The 22,522-nt window shown below is 45.6% G+C and overlaps 1 protein-coding gene across 1 annotated transcript in view; it reads left to right on the top strand.

Moving 5' to 3' along the window:
- LOC144806097 (uncharacterized) overlaps positions 1 to 22,522 on the top strand; it is a 48,682-nt gene that overhangs the window by 4,095 nt on the left and 22,065 nt on the right. The window contains exon 2 of the mRNA XM_078672533.1: positions 7,346 to 7,396. The gene's annotated coding sequence lies outside the window, so the exon portion shown is untranslated. The remainder of the gene's footprint in view (positions 1 to 7,345; positions 7,397 to 22,522) is intronic.

Genomic DNA, 22,522 nt, shown 5'->3' with positions numbered 1-22,522 from the left:
GGTGGTGGACATGGTGATGGTGGTGGACGTGGTGGACATGGTGGTGGTGGACATGGTGGTGGTGGACGTGTTAGTGGTGGACGTGGTGATGGTGGTGGAAATAGTGGTGGTGGACATGGTGGTAGTGGACGTGGTGGTGGGTGTGGTGGTGGTGGACATGGTGGTGGAAGTACTATTTTCCTTACAGTAAAGTCCCCAATTTAATTATATTCAAATGGCATTAGATTTATGGAATTCCCCCTGCCCACCCCACAACAGAAGCAATAGTATGGATTACCTCGATACCTGTGTGTGTGGTTTGATTGCCACAGTTGTCCTTGAGGACTCCGATTCTGGTGTGCATTACTGGGTCAATGGTGAAGATGGACATATACTGTTTGAAGAAGTTATGTCCAGTGGTCCTTTTGGCAGCGGCTATAAACCACTCGCGCCTCTTTGTCCCATGCTCCACTGGCATCCCACTGATTTTTCATGGTAGATTAAATCTGCCCCTGTAAGTGTATCCCGCCCCTGGGAAGCCCGTGGGATCTATTCAAAGCCAATCAGACCCTCCAGCTTATCGCGATTTCGCGATTCACGAAAAAATCGCGAAATCGCGGGACTAGCGCGATTGCCGCGATATTTACATTTGTGGCCGCGATATTGTAAAAGTTTCTACTGGGAGACAGCAAAACACATACATCTTCATTTACTGGCTGTGCGCGCACACACGTCATTCCGTGCTGCCGTCCAATATCTGCTTCCTCCTGGCCAAGCTGTGAAAGGCGATCAAGCAGAACAATGCGCGTACAGCTCTCACAGTCTCTTTTTTTTTCTCAGAAAGAGCCTGTTGAAAATCGGAGCCTTGATCAGGAGCAATTGAGCAAAAAAAGAACCACCCGTTAGGTTCCCGGATATTTTCTTCAGGCGTCCACAGCCTCTTGTGATGTTTTGGAAGTTGCAGCAGTTTGAATTCTAAGCTGCCCTACAAAACCATCTGCCTACACAGGGTTTTGAATCATTTGGTTGTTTTACCTGCCTTGTTGTAACGGCACGTGCTGTTTTGCTAACATATCTTCCACAAAGATATTTCGAGGCATGAGCTGCTGCGCAACTGTTGTGTTAAGAGAGGTATTTTATTTTGAAAGCTTCAATGCTGTCTATTAAATTAGAATTAATGTGCACACACATACAGACAAAAATAGATCTATTTCAAAAAGAAAGAAACATTTCGGCTGCCATGTTCCCAAGCTTATCCAGGCACCGTTTGGATATAATAGAAATGCAGTGGAGACTGGGCGGATGCATGAATGAATGATGTATGGATGCTGGGTGGATGGATGGATGGATGGGTGGATGCATGAATGAATGATGTATGGATGCAGGATGGGTGGGTGGATGCATGAATGATGTATGGATGGATGCATGCATGATGGGTGGATGCATGATGGGTGGATGGATGCTTGAATGAATGATGTATGGATGCAGGATGGGTGGATGGATGGGTGGATGCATGAATGAATGATGTATGGATGCAGGATGGGTGGGTGGATGGATGGGTGGATGCATGAATGATGTATGGATGGATGCATGCATGATGGGTGGATGCATGATGGATGGATGGGTGGATGCATGAATGATGTATGGATGGATGCAAGGTGGTTCGGGCTCGCTCGCTGCGGTGCAATATGCAAATTAGTTTACGCCACACCACTTTCAAATGTCACCAGCCGCCCCTGCGTGTTGGTTCTATAAAGTAACACTGGAAAATGTTTTTTCTACCAAATAGAGCAGTTTTCCGCAGTAAAGAACGCAATGCTGTCTGAAACAATAATGCCTAGAAAGTAAGGAGGGGCAACATCGAGACCACGTGCCACCTATCGCCTATTCTAACTTCGATCAGCTTGAGACTGCTGTCCCGCAGACTTGCACCTCCCTCAGGGACTGCACTTCTGGGCATCGTGGGAGACGGGTGGGGACTGAGGGGGGAGGGATTGATCCACACGTGACGGCCAGACACACACGTAGCCTCTCGTTTCGTGAATGGCGAGCTATCTTTAGCCTCCGACCCGAGTGATGTCATTTAATGCTCATGGAAACGCTAGCGGCAGCCAGACATGAAACCTACCGTAGCTGTGAGCCTTCACCCACCGCACCACATTGTAAATAAACCAAATAAACATAGCTTCATGTTGTTAAATAACAAAAAAAACTAAGATATCTGTGTTTGTTCTAGGAAAAATGGCCACATAAAATGCCGCAAAATTGCCGCTAAATTTCCATATTTGTGCCGCTAAATTTCCATTTTTGTGCCGCTAAATTTGCTAATCCATGCCGCTATATCCTGGGGGGTCTGGCCAATGGCCTGTTACATTAAACCACGCGAGCTACCGGGGCAGAACCCACAGAAGGCCGCCGCGGTGTGTGCATCTGCGGCGGCCGTGCTCTCAGGGCTTCTACGCTTGGTTTCTTGGCCTCCAGGTGTAATATTACTGTAGCACCAAGGCCGCAGGCCACGGCTCTCATTCGGTCCATTTTTTTTGTAAATGTATTGTTTGGGTGAGGAGTTAAGTTTCTCTTAATTTCCAACAGAAAGAGGACTTTTCTGCAGATGCGCCTTGAAAAATCTGTTAACGTTATTCATTGCATAGGAAATTAAGGTGGTGGACATGGTGGTGGTGGATGCGGTGGTGGTGGACATGGTGGTGGTGGTGGATGTGGTGGTGGACATAGTGGTGGTGGTAGACTTGGTGGTGCTGGACGTGGTGGATATGCTGGTGGTGGTGGACATTGTGGTGGACATGGTGGTGGTGGACGGGGTGGTGATTGACGAGGTGGTGATGGACACGGTGGTGTTGGACACAGTGGTGGTGGACACGGTGGTGGTGGTGGTGGACGTGGTGGTGGTGGTGTGGTGGTGGTGGATGTGGGGGTGGACGTGGTGGTGGACGTGGTGGTGGACGTGGTGCTGGACGTGGTGCTGGACATGGTGGATGTGGTGGTGATGGACGTGGTGGTGGTAGACGTGGTGGTGGCATCGTGATGAACGTGGTGGTCGTGGTGGACATGGTGGTGGTGGTGGAGGTGGTGGTTGTGGACGTGGTAGTGGTGGATGTTGTGGTGGTGGATGTCGTTGTTGTGGACGTGGTGGTGGTAGATGTGATGGTGGTGGACGTGATGGTGGTGGATGTAGTGGTGGACGTGGTGGTGGACATGGTGTTGTTAGTGGTTGTGGTGGACGTGGTGGTGGATGTGGTGGACATGGTGGTGGTGGACGTGGTGGTGGTAGATGTAGTGGTGGTGCTGGACGCGGTGGTGGTGGATGCGGTGGTGGTGGACATAGTGGTGATGGACGTGGTGGTGGTGGTGGACGTGGTAGTGGTGGACGTGGTGGTGGTGGACGTGATGGTGGTGGACATGGTGGTGGTCGACGTGGTGGACGTGGTGGTGATGGACGTGGTAGTGGTGGATGTGGTGATGGTAGTGAATGTGGTGGTAGTGGATGTGATGACGGACGTGGTGGTGGTGGATGTGGTGGTGGTGGTAGTGGTGGTGGACGTGGTGGTGGTGGGTGTGGTGCTGGTTGGTGTGGTGGTGGAGGTGGGTGTCGTGGTGGTGGTGGACATGGTGGTGGTGAACATGGTGGATGTGGTGGTGGTGCATGAGGTGGTGGTGGAAATGGTGGTGGTGGATGTGGTGGTGGTGATGGACGTGGTGGTGGATGCGGTGGTGGTGGATGCGGTGGTGGTGGATATGGTGGTGGTGGTGGACGGGGTGGTGGATGGGGTGTTGGTGGATGTGGTGGTGGTGGACATGGTGGTGGACGTGATGATGGTGGTGGACGTGGTGGTGGTGGACATGGTGATGGTGGTGGACGTGGTGGACATGGTGGTGGACATGGTGGTGGTGGACGTGTTAGTGGTGGACGTGGTGATGGTGGTGGACATGGTGGTGGTGGACATGGTGGTAGTGGACGTGGTGGTGGGTGTGGTGGTGGTGGACATGGTGGTGGTGGTGGACGTGGTGGACATGGTGGGGGTGGACGATGTGGACGTGCTGGTGATGGATGTGGTGGCGATGGACATGGTGGTGGTTGTGGTGGTTGTGGTGGAGTTGGTGGTGGTGGTGGTGGACGTGGTGGTGATGGACGCAGTGGTGTTGAACACGGGGTGGTGGATGCGGTGGTGGAATTGGGGGATGGACGTGGTGGTGGACGTAGATGTGGTGGTGGTAGATGTGGTGGTGGCCTCGTGGTGGCCGTGGTGGGGATGATGGACATGGTGGTGGTGGACATGGTGGTATTGGTGGATGTGGTGGACATTGTGGTGGTGGATGTGGTGGTGGTGGATGTGGTGGTGGTGGACGTGGTGGTGGACAAGGAGCCTCGTATACCACACATATAATAATATAGAACAGAGCACCCTTTCGAGTGGATGACAGTGTAGGCCACATAACTTTCAAGCCAGTAACCCCCCATGCATAAAATCATCCTGCACACACTTTCCTTAAAGCGACTTCCTAGCTGGTGACCCGCATGCATGCACTCACCCTGCAAACACTTTCCTTAAAGCGACTTCCTAGTTTGTGACCTCCATGCATGCCTTCGCCCTGCACACACTTTTGTTGCAATACCTTCCTAGCCAGTGACCCCCCATGCACGCACTTACCTTGCACACACTTTCCTTGCGGTGACTTTCTAGCTGGTATTCACCATGCACGCACTCACCCTGCACACACTCTCCCTGCAGTGGCTAGTGGCTACCTAGCTGGTGATCCCCTTTGCACACACTTTTCTTGCAGTGACTTCCTAATCGGCTGTGGTGACTTCCTAACTGGTGACCCCCATACACGCACTCCCCCTGCACACACTTTGTTGTAGTGACTTTCTGCAAGAAGCCTCTCTATGCACAATCTCACTGACACACTCCCTCTGATATAACGTCTGCACAATGGTTCCCGGTGCACACATTTCTCTGTAGACAAGCACCTTGCACGCACTTTCCATGAGGGGTGTCACAGCGATATATATACTGCCAGCGCGTTTTCAGGGCATCGGTGACGTATCACGCACTGCTGGCAGACAGTTGTTCTCAGACACTACCTGCACTCACAGTCCCCTCACAATCACGCTGCACACACCTTCAACGAGCAGCCCTTCATCGCTACAAACAGCCCTCCAGCAGACAGTCATTACACACACTGGTTCACCCTCTCCTTGCTTCCTCAGCACCTGCACGGATGCAACCTTCACACGGTGATTCCATACACTCACTATCACCCGTGCACACATCCACTCTCCCCACAGTGACTTCTTGCAGTGTGCGCCCTATTCACACCTCAACCACACGCGTGCACACACAGTCCCAGTAGACAGGGTCTTCCCCTCCCATACAAGCTCACTCCTTTCAAGATCTCACTGTGACGGCTCACTACCAGACGCGCACCTCTGATCACTCCCCGAGTTACACCTTCAACCAGTGACGCGCTGATCGGCCTCCCTTCGTTGGGCATCCAATCTCACACCAGAGGGGCGCCCGTTTACACACTTATCACACTATCTGCTCCATCCTTTTGTTGTTGTTAGCCACTGCCATGGCACTCCTCACTGTGGTAGTGCCCCCAGCCTCCCCTCTTCAATGCCCTCGATCAAGTCTGCAGCGATCCCCTCTCGTGCACAGCTCCCAGGTACATTTAAGTGCCCTTCTCCCACCAGCAATGTCCCCTCTCCCCCCTTGCAGGGCATCCCTTGCCCTCTGCAGCCGCAGTCCCCGAACCCTGTGTTACCCATCTAACCCCCGAATTACTGCGTGTCTACTACAGTGCCCTTTGGCTCCCTCTTCAGCACATCTGTTACCCCCACCAGGCTCAAGCAGTGCAGCTTTCACACCACCTGTAGTTCTTTCTCACTTCTAGCAGAGTACCTCTCACCCTTAGTAGCGCCACTCTCATCCCCAGCAGCACCCCTCACAGTGTCCTCTCACCACCCCACAGCGCCTCTCACATTCTTGCAGCACCCATCACACCCTCGCAGCGCCCATCACACCCTCGCAGCGCCCATCACACCCTCACAGCACCCATTACACCCTTGCAGCGCCCATCACACCCTCGCAGCACCCATTACACCTTTGCAGCGTCGCTCTCACACCAGCTACAGTTCTCTCACCTCTCGCAGCCCCCTCTCACCCTTAGCTGCCCCCCTCAAGCTTTGAAGCCATTGCTGTTGCATATTTATCTTATGCAACTAACAACCATTGACAAAGCCAATAGTCCTGGCTTGTAGTAGATGTAATGTTACTTGTTATATATGGATGGAATGGCGAAGCAGCAAAATACCAGTGGGGCGAGACACTATGCCGAGCATGTAATTTCAGTTTGGGTTTTTAAGCCATGCCCTTCATTACATCGACCACGTCCCTCTGGGAGCCATCACAAGGTTTTTCATTCCACTTAAAGCCCTTTCTCCGGTATAGTGATTTCCTGCTGAACTGGGAGAACAAGTTCACTCAGACTTGGCAGTCAGCTCCAGAGAGACTAATCCATGCCCGGGCCCCTCATCCATTGGCACCTTGTGATTCTTACAGCGTTACAGTTCATATCTCATTCCCCTTATTGGATTTTGTCATTTTAGTGTTATTTTGTTCAATACATTTTACTTTTTTTTTTCTATTTTGGTTTGGGTTTTTTATTGTTTTGCATTTTGACTTTTACTTTTTTGGTTTCTGCATAAATATTTTACATATTACCTTAAGTTAAGCCTGCCTGTTCCGTGCTTAGGTACCAGGGGGTTGATCCTAGGTTAATTGAATGGCTTTGAAAGTTCATTCTGACAACGGTTGTGATTGTTCCTCATCTACCGTAAATAATAATTCAGTTTCTTACAGAAACTATCTGAAATTATCTGCAAAACAGGCAGGAGACAACCTACCAGGCTTGAAGCACCCTGTGGACAAACTGGAATATGGGAATAGTATTGTGTGGCAATAGAACCTCTAAAAAAATTCAGCTTGGTGATGAATCAAGAATCACGCTTGAATGTCACAACTTTTTAAAACAAGGTAGTCAGGAAAGTGTGGCGAATATATTGCAGCTCTTTGCATTTTGGCAGCCCCAAGCAAATTTGAGAACAGAGTGGATGTATGTAGCAGAGACGAGTCTGTCCACCCAATGTGAGTGGTGAGATCCGCTTTGCTGGTCTGCCTGAAGTTATGATGCTGCTGACAGTGGCCTGTCTGCTAATAGCGATGGCGTGACTGGTGGATCTATGAAGCCAAATAAGAGAAAGTTATCTTCCGACACCACAGTCTTCGTGACTGAGACCAGTAATACTGAAGACTCTGAGACTCACAGCAGTAATTTCTCCTTTCAGAGCATTATTGCTGCAGATGGAGTGAAGTCCAGAAGTAAGCACATTACTAAGGTAACAACAACGTTTAATATTGTTCATTTGTATTAACAGTTTCTCTTTTGCAGCTTTTGGAAATGCATTTTCTAGCTTTGTTGCTTTTTGGTTAGTTTTTTATTGTAGGCTGTTATCTTCGGTTTAAAGGGAAAGATGTTGTAGTGTGTGACTGTGGCGTGGGATCAAGAAGAGACCTAAGACCAGTTCGGGGTAGGTAAGGTTTTATTTTGGAAAATGTCTTTTTATGTCAGGTTGCCAAGATGTCTCTCTGAAAAGCCCCGGGGTCCGTGATGGCGTCTGGTTATGGTCTTGTTTCCAGATGGTTAAGAAGCAGGCTTCAGGGGATTTTCCGTTCTTCCTAACTCCTCGTTGGACTCCGCCAGGGAAAAGAAAAAGTACAGATTGTCAGGATATGTACTCTATCTGGACTCTCCCACAGGGAACCGGGCAAGTGCAGGGGACACCCGTGCTAAGGTGCTAAACACTCTATTAAACGTGCAAAGGTGCAGAGGCGTGATTACTGGTGAGAAGGGGTATATTTACACGGTGAGGACAAAGAAAGGTTGGGCACATATTGTGGCAGACACGCGGCTACGGTTTACAAGAACCCCGTCTTCCACGGATCCGGTGGCCTGCTGGCTTACTCCTGTCGTCCTCGGGTTTGCCTCCAAAAGCTCAGTTCTCTGCTCCTCTGTGCCGCTCTCCCACTCTCGATCCTCGGTCGGTGGCATCACACGCCAGGACATCTTCTTCCGCGTTTTTACCCACTAGGAATCCCGCGTCGTCATCAGGGGCCGGAGCTGCATACTCGTGTGTCTTCCAGTTAAAGGGGCCGTCATCCAATTCGTCGGCTAGTTCCCAGGAACAGGCTTCTCCCCTGTTCCAGTCATGCTGATAATGAAGCAGAGAGGGGGAGGACATCAGTTCACTACGCCACCACTCAACATTATCCGGTTCTTTTCCTCCCGTCCCCTGCCCAGTGTTACATTCCTCCCCCCCTGGTTTCTGCCGATTGGGAAGAGTGAATTGTCTGGATAGGAAATCAGCGTTTCCATTCTCAGTGCCCTTTCGATGTTGTATTGAAAAAGAAAAAGGTTGTAGAAAAAGGAACCACCTGAGTACTCTAGGGTTATGGGCTTTGGTCCTGTTCATCCATTGTAGCGGGGCGTGATCTGTATAAAGTACAAAAGGCTTGCCTTCTAGGTAGTACTTTAAATTCTCTACCGCCCACCTTATCGCCAGGCTTTCTCTTTCGATCGTGGAAATTTGCACTCCCTAGGATTGAGTGTTCGGCTAATGTAGAGGATCGGATGTTCTAACCCGTCCTCTCCTATTTGGGACAATACAGCTCCTAAGCCCATGTCCGAGGCATCCGTGGCTAAAGAGAAAGGTTTACTGAAGTTGGGAGGTATCAAAATTGGGCTTGTAGTGATGGCCACTGTAAGGATCTTAAAGGCTTGTTTAGCCTCCTCCGAAGTATTTAGAATGGAGGAGGGTTTAATATCCTTTCTTAAAAGGTCTGTGAGCGGAGCTGCTGTCACCGCAAAGTTGTCTATAAATCTCCTGTAATGGCCTACAAGGCCTAGAAAGGCTCGTATCTCTCTCTTTGTTTTGGGGAAGGGAGTATTCCTGATGGCTTGTACTTTTTCCTCTTGAGGGGCTATAACACCTTCCCCCAACATATACCCCAGGTATTTAACCTTGGAGTATGCCTGTCTAGATTTTTTTGGGTTAATGTGTAACCCTGCCTTCTGTAGGGCTTCCAGAATAGCTGTTAAGTGTGTTAAGTGGTCTGACCAGGTATTGCTGAAAATTACAATGTCGTCAAGATAGACGGAACAGAAGGAGGAATAGGGGTGTAGGATGGTATTCATCAACCTCTGGAAGGTCGCAGGTGCCCCATGCAGCCCAAAGGGCAAGACGTTGAACTCATATAGGCCCTCCTCTGTTGCAAAGGCAGTCTTTTGTTTATTTTCTTCCCTAAGGGGTACCTGGCAGTACCCCTTAGTGAAGTCTAGCATGGTAATAAACTTGGCTTCGACTATCCTTTCTATTAAATCACCCACCCGGGGAATGGGATAGGCATCAAAGGAGGAGATGTTATTTAAAGCTCTAATGTCCATACAGAACCGGGTCGTCCCGTCCGGTTTAGGAATCATTACAATAGGGGACGACCAGATACTTCTTGATGGACGGATAACTCCCAACTTGAGCATGTCCTGTACTTCCCTTTTTATATCCTGTCGTCATGCTGCCGGCACCCTGTAGGGTTTTTGTTTAACACATTTCCCTGGTTCTGTTTCTATTTTGTGCTCTATCAAATGTGTTCATCCTGGCAGGTCCGAAAACATTGGAGAGAAGGGATGTAAGGTGTTTTGGAGCTCAGTTTTCTGGGCGTATGTAAGTTCTTCATTAACAGGCAGTTGTTCTAAGGTGCTCTGCTCTGACCCAGTAGGGATTCCGAATTGAGCTACCTTGGGTATCGGACCTATCCATTTTTTCAATAGCTTGATGTGAAAGGTCTGCCTCCTCGAAGGGGAGATCTGGACCCTGTAAGTGGTTCTCCCTATGGTGTCTACTATGGGATAGGGACCCAGCCATTCACTCCTGAATTTATTAGTGGAGGAGGGTAACAACACTAAAACCCAGTCTCCCTTTTCTAGGGTTCTCCATTTCTTGCCTTTGTCATAATATTTCTTTTGCCTGTTCTGGCTATTTTCTAAGGAAGAGTATGCCAAATCTCTCAGTTTGCTGAGCTAGTACTACATCTGTTGAGTATACTGTAGTAGGGTTTTCTGTTTGTGGTGTTTCTCTTGTTCCCAAGTGTCCTTCGTTATTTCCAAGAGGGACCGAGGTTGTCGGACGTACAGCAGTTCAAAGGCTGAGCAACCTAAACTACTTTGTACCTGGGCCCTCAGTACATATAGTGCTAACGGTAGGACTTGGTCCCAGTCTGTGTGTTCAATGGAGAGCATTTTTTTAGGGTTGTTTTCAAGGTCCTGTTGTACCTTTCTACCAACCCATCTATTTGGGGGTGGTAGGCTGAGGTTTTTATGTGAGACAAATCTAGCAATTTACAGACTTCCTTCATCAGTCTGGAGACGAACGGGGTCCCCTGGTCTGTTAAGATTTCCTTTGGAAATCCCACCCTCGAGAATAATTCTATCAGTTCAGTTCAACTTTATTTCGGCTAATATAGCCATAAAAGCAAGAGTACACGGACAAGAAAAAAACATTTACAGACATAAAAAACATTTACAGACAATTATTTGCAGCGCTCTCATCAACAATTTATCACATACACAGATGGCAGTTGGTAAAAATGGGACTAGGTAACAATTAATTCAAAACGGGTAAATTCACAATACTACGTTAAAAATCTAAATAATTTAAGTAAAAAAGGTTTTCTCCACGATTAAAAAGCCAGACTAAAAACCAAAATTTGAAACCTTTAAAACCACTAGAACCACACGTCTTGCAAGGGATGAACTCAGTGCATTCTGCATTGGCTAATACTGGGTGGCTATGTACGCCATTGTTACATTACAGCTTGTATCCAAGCCGTTTCCTGATGAGATACACATTAAACAGAAACCTACTTATGCAAAAGACAACCAGTTGTGAGGTATTAGACTTAATGATGCGCTCTGCCTCTTTGTATGATCTGACACCCATGTTTTTACAAAGGGGTCTAATCCAGCGGTACCTAGGTGATTTATATGCTGGACAAAAAAGCAGTAAATGGACATCATCTTCCTTTGCCTTTAATGAGCAAAGAGAACAGAGGCCATTATCGTTGTTACCTCCCCAATTGCATGTTTTAGCATTTATCTGTAATACCCCATATCTAAATTGCAAATATAAGGTTTTTGCTATTGGTGGTCCTATTTCACCTATAAATGGTTCGAATGCAGTATTATCTTTTATAATCATAAATTCCTGGGTCAATATGCCAGTAGATGGGCTATGAAATAGCTCATCATTGACGTTGGACCAGTAAGTTGACTTAAGGAGCTTTTTACACACCGGTGTCATATTCTGGGGTTCGTCCCAAAAATGGGACAGCCCTAACCTGGTACACCAAAGGGAAACATGTTTTAGCCAGGCGATTTTCTTGTATTCATCAATCTGAATAATTTCTATCAGACCACTTTTATAGTTACACAACTCCGGGGTTGTCCACAATCTTATCCAGTACAGCAAAGGTCTAAGAGCTGCTTGATAATCCGTCCTTTTAAGATCCAAATCTAAAAGCATTGGAACTAAGGGAGTTCTAGTTGGTAGTTTAAGTAATCTACGCAAAAAATGGTTCTCTTCCTTTTCAAAATTGCGTTTACAATGATGTCCCCAAACCTCGGCACCGTAAAGTGCCGCTGATTGGGCCTTTGCCTTAAATACTTCAAGTGCCGGTGTAATGGCTTTAGAATAACTAGCTCCGTGCACTTTTAGGATGGGCATCGAATTCTGCTTAAAAGATAGCTGACTCTTTGCTAGATGTCCCTTCCATGAGAGATTACTATCCAACATAATGCCTAAGTAATTAAGGCTCCCCACATATTCCAATTTTTGGTTATTTAGAACCAAATTCTTTCTAAAGGACTTTTGCGGATTTATGGACATATATTTTGTTTTAGATGAGTTTATTTCTAACCCCTTCTTTACACAGTAACCATAAAATGAATTCACCAGGTTTTGAAGACCCCTCGGAGTCTGTGGATGAGAATTGTATCATCGGCAAAAAGTAATGCCGTAATCACCTCATCTCCTAGCTTCGGGGAGTCATGATCACAGTCCCTTAGGTAAACAGGTATATCATTAACATATAGTGAGAAGAGCGTGGGCGCCAGCACACAGCCTTGACGCACGCCACGACTCACCGGAATGGGCTTTGAAAGTTCACCTCCCTTCCCCCATCTAACTTTGGCATAATTCCCTGTGTGTAATCTAATAAGTTCTTTAAGTAGCTCGCCGGGGACCCCCATATCTCTTAATGTGACCCACAGAAGATTCCGTGGAACGAGATCGAAGGCAGCCCTCAAGTCTATAAATGCCAAGTACAAACTGCCCTTTCTTATATTGATATACTTCCAGCAAATGCACGTGAACCTGAACACATGGTCCACTGTACTAGTTTTTGGTCTAAACCCTGCTTGGAATTTAGACAATATCTGCGTCCCCTCCATCCATTCTGTGAGTCTATTTAAAATGTGCCTGGCAAAAACCTTCTGTAAAAGGTCAATTAAACTAATTGGGCGGTAATTGCCCGGATCATAACGATCCCCTTTTTTGAAAATCGTTACAATTTCTGCCCCTTTCCAACTGTCGGGGATTGGTGTTCCAGCCAGTATAGAATTACATAGAAAATTAATGTATGGCCCCCATACTTCTACATCATGTTTAAGTAAATCTCCAGGAATCTTGTCCGGTCCTGGGGCTTTACCCACTTTGATTGCTTGTAGTGCCTGGGTAGTTTCCTCTCTACTAAAACATAGTGGTGTAATACTCAATTCTAGATTACTCTCTTTATTATGTAAGGGCGACCCCTGTTCATCATAGGAATAGAGTTTGGTAAAATGGTCGCACCAAGTTTGTTCGTCTAGATAAAGATCCTTGGATGATCTACCCTTTCTGTTGCCTTTGGCTATTAAACTCCAAAAGGTACCCTGATCTCTCAATTTGGCTGCTGTTAGTAAGTCGTCCCATAGTGCATCATCCCATGCTTTTTTCTCCTGGGTCAAGATTTTATTATATGCATGTCTACTTTCTTTTATAGAATGGAAGTTTTTAGATTTGACCGTCTGGATCAGATGGTGCTTCGCTAAACGGCATTCTTTATTATACCAAGGGTTAGCCAACTGTAGATGGCCTTCGCTTGGGTTCTTGTCCCTTTTGCAATTTTTGCTCAGAAAGGGAATTAAAGGGTCAACCAATTTATAATGTAGATCTAGAACACCCTGGCTGCCTATTAGGGGCTCCTTACACGACCCAATAGTGTCGGGAAAGGTATTATAAATATTTAACATTGTCTCATCCTTAGCTAGGATATAAGGCCATCTCAGTGCACGTCTATTGTTAGTTATCTGCAACTCTCCAAGTGAACTATTTGTTGTAACCTATTCGTCCTGTTTAACTAAAAACGGTTGAGGATGTAGCCATAATTGGAGTGGAAGATGGTCACTCTCTGTCCTAACATCTATTTTGAGATCAATGAGTAAATACCATAGACTCAAGGAGACCAATATAAAGTCTATATGTGACTTACAGTTGCCTTTAAGAAATGTTGGGGCTGCTGGTCTATCGGACTGCAAGCGGCCATTACATGCCCTAAGATCATGACCTATTGTCAACTGCAGAATTTGGGTTACAGCTACAGTACATTTAACAGACCCAGTAGAATCCAGATTTGGAATATCATTAGCCATATCTTGTTCTTCAAGTAAGTTGTCAAAGCCCAACACAGGTTCATATTTGCAATTAAAATCCCCTCCTACTACTACTTGGGCATTTGGACCTAGAGAATCTAAGAGGGAATCTAGATGTTCTATAACCTTAGATTCTTTATTTACTGGGTACGGCCTATTGTAAATGTTTATTAAATATAGAATTTCTTTTTCCCTTGTCACCACTTTTAACCCCAGTAGATCAGGGGAATGGGTTATCAATGGGGTAATTTCTATTTCTAAATTTATTCTAACCCAGATCACCAGACCCCCTGACGCCCTCCCTCTTACTGAGGGAATTGCGTCACAATAGAAGGTTTTGTACCCAAGTCTGTGGGGGGTTTCTAGAGCCCAGGTCTCTTGAAGGAGGATAATATTGTAGTCCTCAATGTAGGTACACCAAACTAGATCACGAAGATTCCTAGCTAGCCCTGCTATGTTCTATGATATTAGTCTTACTGATAAATTATCTTTGGGACCAGATATGGATACATTCAGTAGTTCCTCTTGTGTGGAATTATCATCCAGTGAAACAGATGCGATATTTAGTACTTTCAGTGAGGTGTTTCTGGAAATTGGTCTCTCAGACACAGTCCTATCAATACGACATGTACTGGCCTCTCCTAAGGTACCAATATTATCACTAGCACAATTAAGAAACTTTTCCCATGCTAAAGTCATTGGAATACAGCCTAATACAGACTTATCATCATGATTCAATAAGGGCACTACTATCTGTGCAAACTTGAGCTCTAAATTAATTGTATTAGGTTTATCTACTTGTGTAATTAAAGGTGGTCCCAACCCAGAGCTCTCGGTCAATGCAAGTCAATCATTCTGATCCAACGCACTCAGTGCCTGATACCTGTTGTGCGTTGTGATCTCAAAGACTGGACTTTTGTCAAAGCTAAAAGGCCTAGATGGTGTGTTATATTGAGGGACCTTAGCTAGATGGCTATAAAAGTATTACAAAGGGTGCACGCCCACACTATTCTCACTCTGCCTCAAAGATGCTGCTCTAAGAAGCACAGTCGCAACATGCTGTGGGTGCCTAAAATTAATGATGACACAATCACCCCTACAGGTTTTCCTGGCATTTCCGATCCACGGAACCCGTCTAGTTGTCACTATCTGGTCCGAGTAGTTTATCAGAAATCCACAATTCTTGTTCAGCCAGGAGACAGTTTTATGTTTAAGTGAATCGTGAGATTCCTGGCGGGAAATGGACTCTATAGGGTCTAGAGGTGGGACATTGAAGAGTACGACCACATATGGTTCACAATCTGGTGGGAGATTAATTGGGCGGATTTTCTTTACTGGGTTCGGTAGGCCCCCTATGGTTACTGGAGCCGTTTTGATCTGTGTACACTGGCCATCCAATTGGCTCATCTCCCTATGTTCGACTGCACTTGCCCTTCCCACCTGTATCTTATGTGCAACATTAGCTGGTTGAACATCCTTTACCCTCAATTTTGGGCTGTCAGCGTTGGATAGCTGGTTTAAAAGGCCACCTAATCTAGATACTTCAGCTGTCAAGACATCTATTTTTGCCACTAGAGGCTTGACAGTAGATTCTAATTTAGCCTCAAGCATCTTAGCAATAATGTCCAAAAGATCAGAGTCCGTATTAATGCCACTATTTGTAATCATAGTCATAGTCATAGTCTCTTTGTGGCCAACAGTACTCTTCTGCGCTATGTCGGGCATTTTCTTATGATGTGTTCCTCCCCGCTTAGTCGTTATTTTCCTACATTTCCTCACCGCTCTCTTAGGTGGTGAGCGTCGTATTGAAGCATCCATAGATATATCTGGTGAATCCTCGTCTGTTATGTCCTGATCAACCACAAGCATATCAGGGGTTTCCACTATATGGGCATCAATAGTGACATCAGTGGAGGAGAAGGGGGCGGGGTTTAGATCACTACAGTCATCAATGGGAGTATTTGGTATCCCAGGCATATTGTCCCGTCCCAGTGATTTCCTTCTGTCGTTGTTGATTTTACTCACCATTTTGACTAGATAGTTATCCATAGTTCCTTTGGACTTTGCCATCAATAGCAACTAAGTACTGATCCCTGGAAGGCTTGTATCTTTTAGACCACGTCTAGGTATGACTATGTATACAAGGTCCAAAATCTATAACGTTACATGTACTTCCTTAATAGAGTTGAAAAACATGAACTGTAATACAATATGTAATAGGCAGGGGAAACCCAATTAACCCTTGTAGGCTTGGGCACTGAATATTTAAAGTCACAGTGTGCTACAAGGGACTTATTTAGGGACAGAGAGTCTTAGTTATGAGTCATACATGCGTAACAAACTCAGGTGTATCGACAGAGTATCACAATTAGTTTTGCACTGGAATTAATCCAAGGAAGGATAATAAAAGGGAACACACGGAGAGAGTTTATATTTCTGAAAATCTTATTATTCTGTATTGAAATAATGAAGCAATAAATTTACATCTTGGGAGACAAGTACATAGAAATAAATCAAAGCAAAAAAACTGAGAACAGAGATGTAGTTAATCACATTCCTTCAGTGCACAGCTCACACATCAGCTCCTGGTCAGTGTAACAAACAACCAAAAATAATTAATAAACTGTGGTCGAATGTTGGTGACAATGCAGCACTATTAGGAGATGATGGAGGTGTCGACGTTTCGGTCTAATGTGCAGTCGTCGTATAGACCATCATCAGGACTAAATATTTCATTGCAGAAAGAACTCCCTAAATTAAAATAGAACACAATTACTAAAAATAATGTATAAAACGATTAAACAATTCATACAACTCCATGTGTCAGGCTAAGTCTATATTGTCTATTTCTAACCAAGCAATTTACCCCTTCCTGGTAAAACTCGGTATTTTGACATCATTAAAAAATTTGTTCAGAATAAAATCAAACATTAATCATTATGCCATAGTTATTGCATTCAACTTGGTAGTAGAGACCAAAGAAAATATGCGTAGAAATCTTGAAGATAATGTTGCTGTACAATAAAAATATCTAGAATTAAAACAGTTACAAATTAAACAATGCTAGGAATTTGTTAGACAGTGATTAATCATTGCATCACAATTGTGAACAGATTAATGACGAGAGATACACAAAAAGTCTCTTGATGACAGACCAACGTTGTTTCCATATCGTAAAGTGTAGACACTTTGGTAGCAATCACATACAAGAGTGGCTAATTGAATATTTTACAACAAACAGTTAGAACAAAGAAACATCAAGCAATGTATTTCTCACCTGAAATTTCAGTAGTGTATGTATTGAATTGGGTTGACCACAGGTGAAGGGGGTCACTGGAGAAATAAATCAGATCTGTAAGGAATAAGTGATAGATGAAAGGGGGGGGGACTGCGCATAATAAAAAGAACCCTATCAAGTAAAATCTAAATGAAAAAATGACATACCTGTTGCTCTGGTATAGTGGAAAAAATTCCGTTGTATGATGAACAAACAAATAAGTAATTGAGGCGTAACTTCGTGTTACTGGAAAAAGAAAAAGGGAAACCGAAATGTAGAGTCTGGCAAGTCAGCACTAAAAGATGTACTGTGTGCACTAAATAGACAGACCTTAATAGAAGTCTGGGGAGTGTTTATCTAATATACACGTTCATACACTGAAATTTGGACGAGTTACAGGTCAAGCAATGTGTCAAGGTTGGCGACCACTGCATGCGAAATATTTCTGTGTGTAAGCGAACAAAACTTATGGACACATGGCCAGTAAGTACAAAACTAAGCGAAAATGCATGGCAATTCGACAATTGAAACTGGTCGAAATTGACACAGTGTCTGCATGTTGCTAATAATATCAGCAGTGAGAAGAGTCTCTCAAAGTCAAACTTGTGGCAAAAAATCCGGCAAAATCACGGGAAGTCTCTTAATGTCGATACAGTCACAAGGAACAGGCTACCATATACTAAACAAAGGGTCCTTTCTAACCAGCGTCATTTGCTTACTTGGTCAAACGAAGAGCCGCGTCCTCATTCGGTAACCGGGATCATCAGTGATACGGACTGGCCCGGGCTGTGGTTTTAAAGACAGAGACCCGGAAATGAATTGCGCGGTGCAAAAGTGAAGAAGGACTCGGGTCGTTTCTCTAGGATCTATATGACAACAGTCGCCATGTTGGAAAAGGGGGGGTTTACCATTGAAAACACAATCTTAACAAACATATATATGTCTCGGGATTGTCGTGTGATTGTCAAATATCCGAACTGAATCAGGAAAGATGAGTAGGATTCGAATTATATTTAAAAGACATTTGCTCATAAACACTATGATCGATAATGTTATATTCTGTAAAAAATACAGAAAGGGATATAGCTCAAAGGCTGACTTGTGATCCGTCTGGGGGTTGTTACTAATGGAGAATTATGTACCCAACAAGGTATAGAGAGATCTGTACCCCTTGTTTATTAGTGAGATGAAATTTCAGATGACAAACCACGCATACAAACCAGTATATATAGAGTCAGTATGATCTTGAATAGAAAAATACAGAAAAAATACAAGCAAATAATCGATTCATTATCCTGTGTATACTAAAATCATTCTAGCTGTGTATATGTAGCCTGGGTCTTGTAGTAGTTCAGGTGAGGCAGGCAAGTGCATGCCATTCTGTACTGGAATTAAGACCAAATTTAACTGATTCCGCTAAACAGATCCAACGCTGTTCTTTAAGTGAAAGCATGTGATCCACATTGGGTTGTCTAATTGTGGGCTTTACTACCTCAACTACTCACCACTGTAGTTCATTTTCGCTATGGTTTTTGGCTAAATAATGGTCTACAAGGGGAGCGTTCTCAGTATGGCAGCAAATTCTCGACTGATGTTGCATAATGCGTTTTTTGATAGGCTGTGTCGTTTTACCAAAATATTTCAAGCCACAGGGGCATTCAATGACATAAACAACGTTTGTTGTATTGCAATTAGAGACGTTTTTCAGTACAAAAGTTTTGTTATTCAAGATGAATTGTTTGGTATTGACCGTAGTGGCACATGCTGTACAATGGTTACATTTGAAATGTCCTATTAAAGGACTCAATTTTGTCGCATATTATCCACCAGATGGGTATCTTTATTTTGATAGGCGTGAACCAGCCTATCCCTTAGGTTCCTACCTCTTTTGAAAGCAAACATAGGCTTGTCGACCAGCTCTGGTAGATCTGAGAGGAGAGGCCAATGTTTTGAGATCGTTTTCTTAATGGAGTTGCTGGAAGTACCAAAGGTAGTTACACAAACAAGTTTCGGTTGCGTCGTTTTAACTTTGACTTGTAGAAGTGATTCTCGGTCATTATACCAAGCTCGCTTCAGTGAACGTTTCAATAGTCTGTTTGGATAACCTCGTGCGAGCAATTTCAGTTTGAGTTGTTGTGCTTCTCTAAAGTAGTCAATTCTCCTCGAGCAATTTCTGCGCAAGCGCAGAAATTGCCCAAAGGGTAGCCCATCACGTAACGCTTGGGGGTGACAGCTGTTGTATCTGAGTAAGGTGTTTTTAGCTGTAGGTTTGGTATACAGAGTAGTATATAAAAAAATTTCCTCATTGACCTTAATGGAGACATCCAAAAAATCAATACTCTGGTTGTTGGAAACCATTGTAAATTGCAGGTTGTTGTTTCTTAAATTAATCCATGCATGAAAATTGGCCAATTCCACAGAACTACCATGCCAAATGAAAAAAATGTCATCTATGTAACGCAGCCAGCATCGAAGCTGGGCTGCGAAAGGGTTACTGATGCTGTAAATGAACCTGTCCTCAAAATCAGAAACGTATATATTCGCTATGTCCGGCGCAAAGACTGGGCCCATAGCCACGCCTTTTAACTGTTGATAAAAGGTCCTATCAAAGATGAAAAAGTTCTCACATAAAGGAATGCGTAAACATTCAATGATAAAATCTGATGGAACCTGATGAGGTCTAGGTCTACCTTCAAGAAGGGAAAACAGGATGGACAGAGCATCTTCCTGAGGGATGTTTGTATATAGACTTTCAATGTCCATAGACACCAAAAGTTCTAACTCACTATCGAAGGGAGTGTTTTCTACACACAGCCATAGTATCTCTGATGTAGTTTTTGTTCTCAGTTGCAAAAGGGCGGATAAAAAAGTCTACATACTGTGCCAGGGGTTTCAAGATGGAATTACACCCTGACACGATTGGACGTCCAGGAGGGCAGGTCTGATGTTTATGTACTTTAGGCAGTATGTAGATTGCCGGGACTGTGGGCGCTCTGTTAATGAAAAAGGATGCCTCTTTTTCACTTAACCAGCCTCCATCGAAATCTCTGCGAGATAGATCTTGGATTTTCTTCTCTAATTTGGAAGTTGGATTGCCTGGTAGTTTCCGATAGTTGGAGACTACTGATAGTTGTTTTTGGAGTTCCTTATTATAGGCTGTTTCATCCCATAATACTACAATATGCCATATAATCGTAAAAGTCTTACTTTTCAGGGGGGTGGCCCTGCCCTGCCTCGTTCTGCCCAGACTGCCCAGACTGCCCAGACTGCCCCACCCTTGTCCCAGGCTTCTCCTGGCGCTCCCGCGACGCGGGAAGGCTCTCGGTCTTTTCAGCGCGTTGTGGGCGTGTCCTCGGTCGGCTTCCTGGAGCCGAGGATCCTGGGTATTGTGGTTCTCCCCCTGCTCGGCGGCCGCGCTGAGGTTTTGAAGGCTGCGGCGGCGAGGGGAACCCAAGAAGAAAGCTATGGGGCGAAGTGGCAGCAAGAGTTCCAGGTAGGTGCCCCCGTATCACTTGAAACGCTCCCCCTATCAATTTCTCGGCTATGTTCTTAGCATTGGGGATTCTTAAGGGAAAGCCCTCCGGAAACCTAGTTGTGTAGTCCACTAGGACCAGGGCATAGGAATGTCCTTTTGCAGTGAGCTGTTGGGGTAGCACTAGTTTCTTTTAGATCACGGACTGCCTGCATCCTGAATCCAACAGTGCCCTTATTTGTCGTTGATTGACCGTTACCCTTACATAGAACGATGGTCCCATCTCAGCGGTGTCCATTACGGCCTTAGGTATGTACCCCACCTCCATTGGTTCTTCAGGGGCCTTTCTTCTGGGACACAGTCTAGCGATATGGCCCCATTCGCCGCACTCGAAGCACTGGGGGCCTTTGAAAACTGGTTCCTTTCTTATGGGTTTCACTTTTGGCTGCTCTGGGCCGACTTTGAACTTCCTCTCGGGTTTTGGTACTGCGGACATCTTTGTAGTTTTTTCTTGGTCCCAAGGGAGAGACCTAGGCTGCGCTCGGGAACAATTGGTGGCCATCTCTACGGCTTGTTGGGCAGTGAAGCCAGAATGTTGCTTAAGCCAACGTTGGCTTCCGTATGGTAACGCTTCCAGAAACTGTTCCAAGTATATACTAGTCATTATCTCTTCTTTGGACCTGCTCTCGGGTTTCAGCCACTTATCGGCTGTCATTTTTAACCAGAGATATAGAGTCTTGGGGTTTTCACCAGGAATTCCTTTTTCTTTCCTGAACCATACACGATAGGCCTCTGAATCTAATCCTAAGTGGTCCAGGATTATTTCTTTGATCTCTTGATATGGCGTATTCCCTCTGGCATTGGCCACCTGGTATGCAGCCTGAGCTTCCCCGGTTAACAATGGGGCCAGAAAGAAGGGCCATTTTTCTTCTGCCCAACCACAGGCCCGGGCTGCTCTTTCAAAGTTAGTCAGAAAGGCATCTGGATCCTCCCCTGCGTTGTATTTTTGTAATGATACTCCAGAGGGATGCGTCGGGGTGGCTCTTCGTTTCCCACCGGGTAAAGCACTGGGTTGTTGGACCGCCTTATTTAAGCCTTCAATTTGGGCTGTAATGGTGTTCTTGAAAACTTCCCTGTCTGCTTGAGCCGACGTCATTTGTCTTTCTACCGCCCATTCTAACTTTTCTTGTCCCTTTATAAGGTGTTGTATGATTTGGTCCATCTTCTGTTGTGGGATGGAAGGGGGATATCCCACTTCTGACACCAGTTGTGGCGTGGGATCAAGAAGAGACCTAAGACCAGTTCGGGGTAGGTAAGGTTTTATTTTGGAAAACGTCTTTTTATGTCGGGTTGTCAAGGTGTCTCTCTGAAAAGCTCTCGGGTCCGTGTTAGCGTCTGGTTATGGTCTTGTTTCCAGATGGTTAAGAAGCAGACTTCAGGGGATTTTCCGTTCTTCCTAACTCCTAGTTGGACTCCGCCAGGGAAAAGAAACAGGTACAGATCGTCAGGATATGTACTCTATCTGGACTCTCCCACAGGGAACCGGACAAGTGCAGGGGACACCCGTGCTAAGGTGCTAAACACTTTATTAAATGTGCGAGGGTGCAGAGGCGTGATTACTGGTGAGGAGGGGTATATTTACACGGTGAGGACAAAGAAAGGTTGGGCAGATATTCTGGCACACACGCGGCTACGGTTTAGAAGAACCCCGTCTTCCTACCCAGCCCGCCAAACGCTGCCGTACCTGTTGTAGCCACACTCCTCCCTCGGGAGTGTGGCACGGCGATTCATCGATCCAGTGGCCTCCTGGCTTACTCCTGTCATCCTCTGGTTCGCCTCCAAAAGCTCCGTTCTCTGCTGCTCCGGGCCACTCTCCCACTCTCGATCCTCGGTCGGTGACGTCACACGCCAGGACATATTCTTCCGCGTTTTTACCCACTAGGAATCCCGCGCCGTCATCAGGGGGTGGAGCT

Source organism: Lissotriton helveticus (assembly GCF_964261635.1).
Source record: "Lissotriton helveticus chromosome 1_1 unlocalized genomic scaffold, aLisHel1.1 SUPER_1_unloc_45, whole genome shotgun sequence".
Lineage (NCBI taxonomy): Eukaryota > Metazoa > Chordata > Amphibia > Caudata > Salamandridae > Lissotriton > Lissotriton helveticus.
The sequence above is the reverse complement of the archived record's forward strand: the minus strand, read 5'-3'. Positions and strand labels throughout refer to the sequence as shown.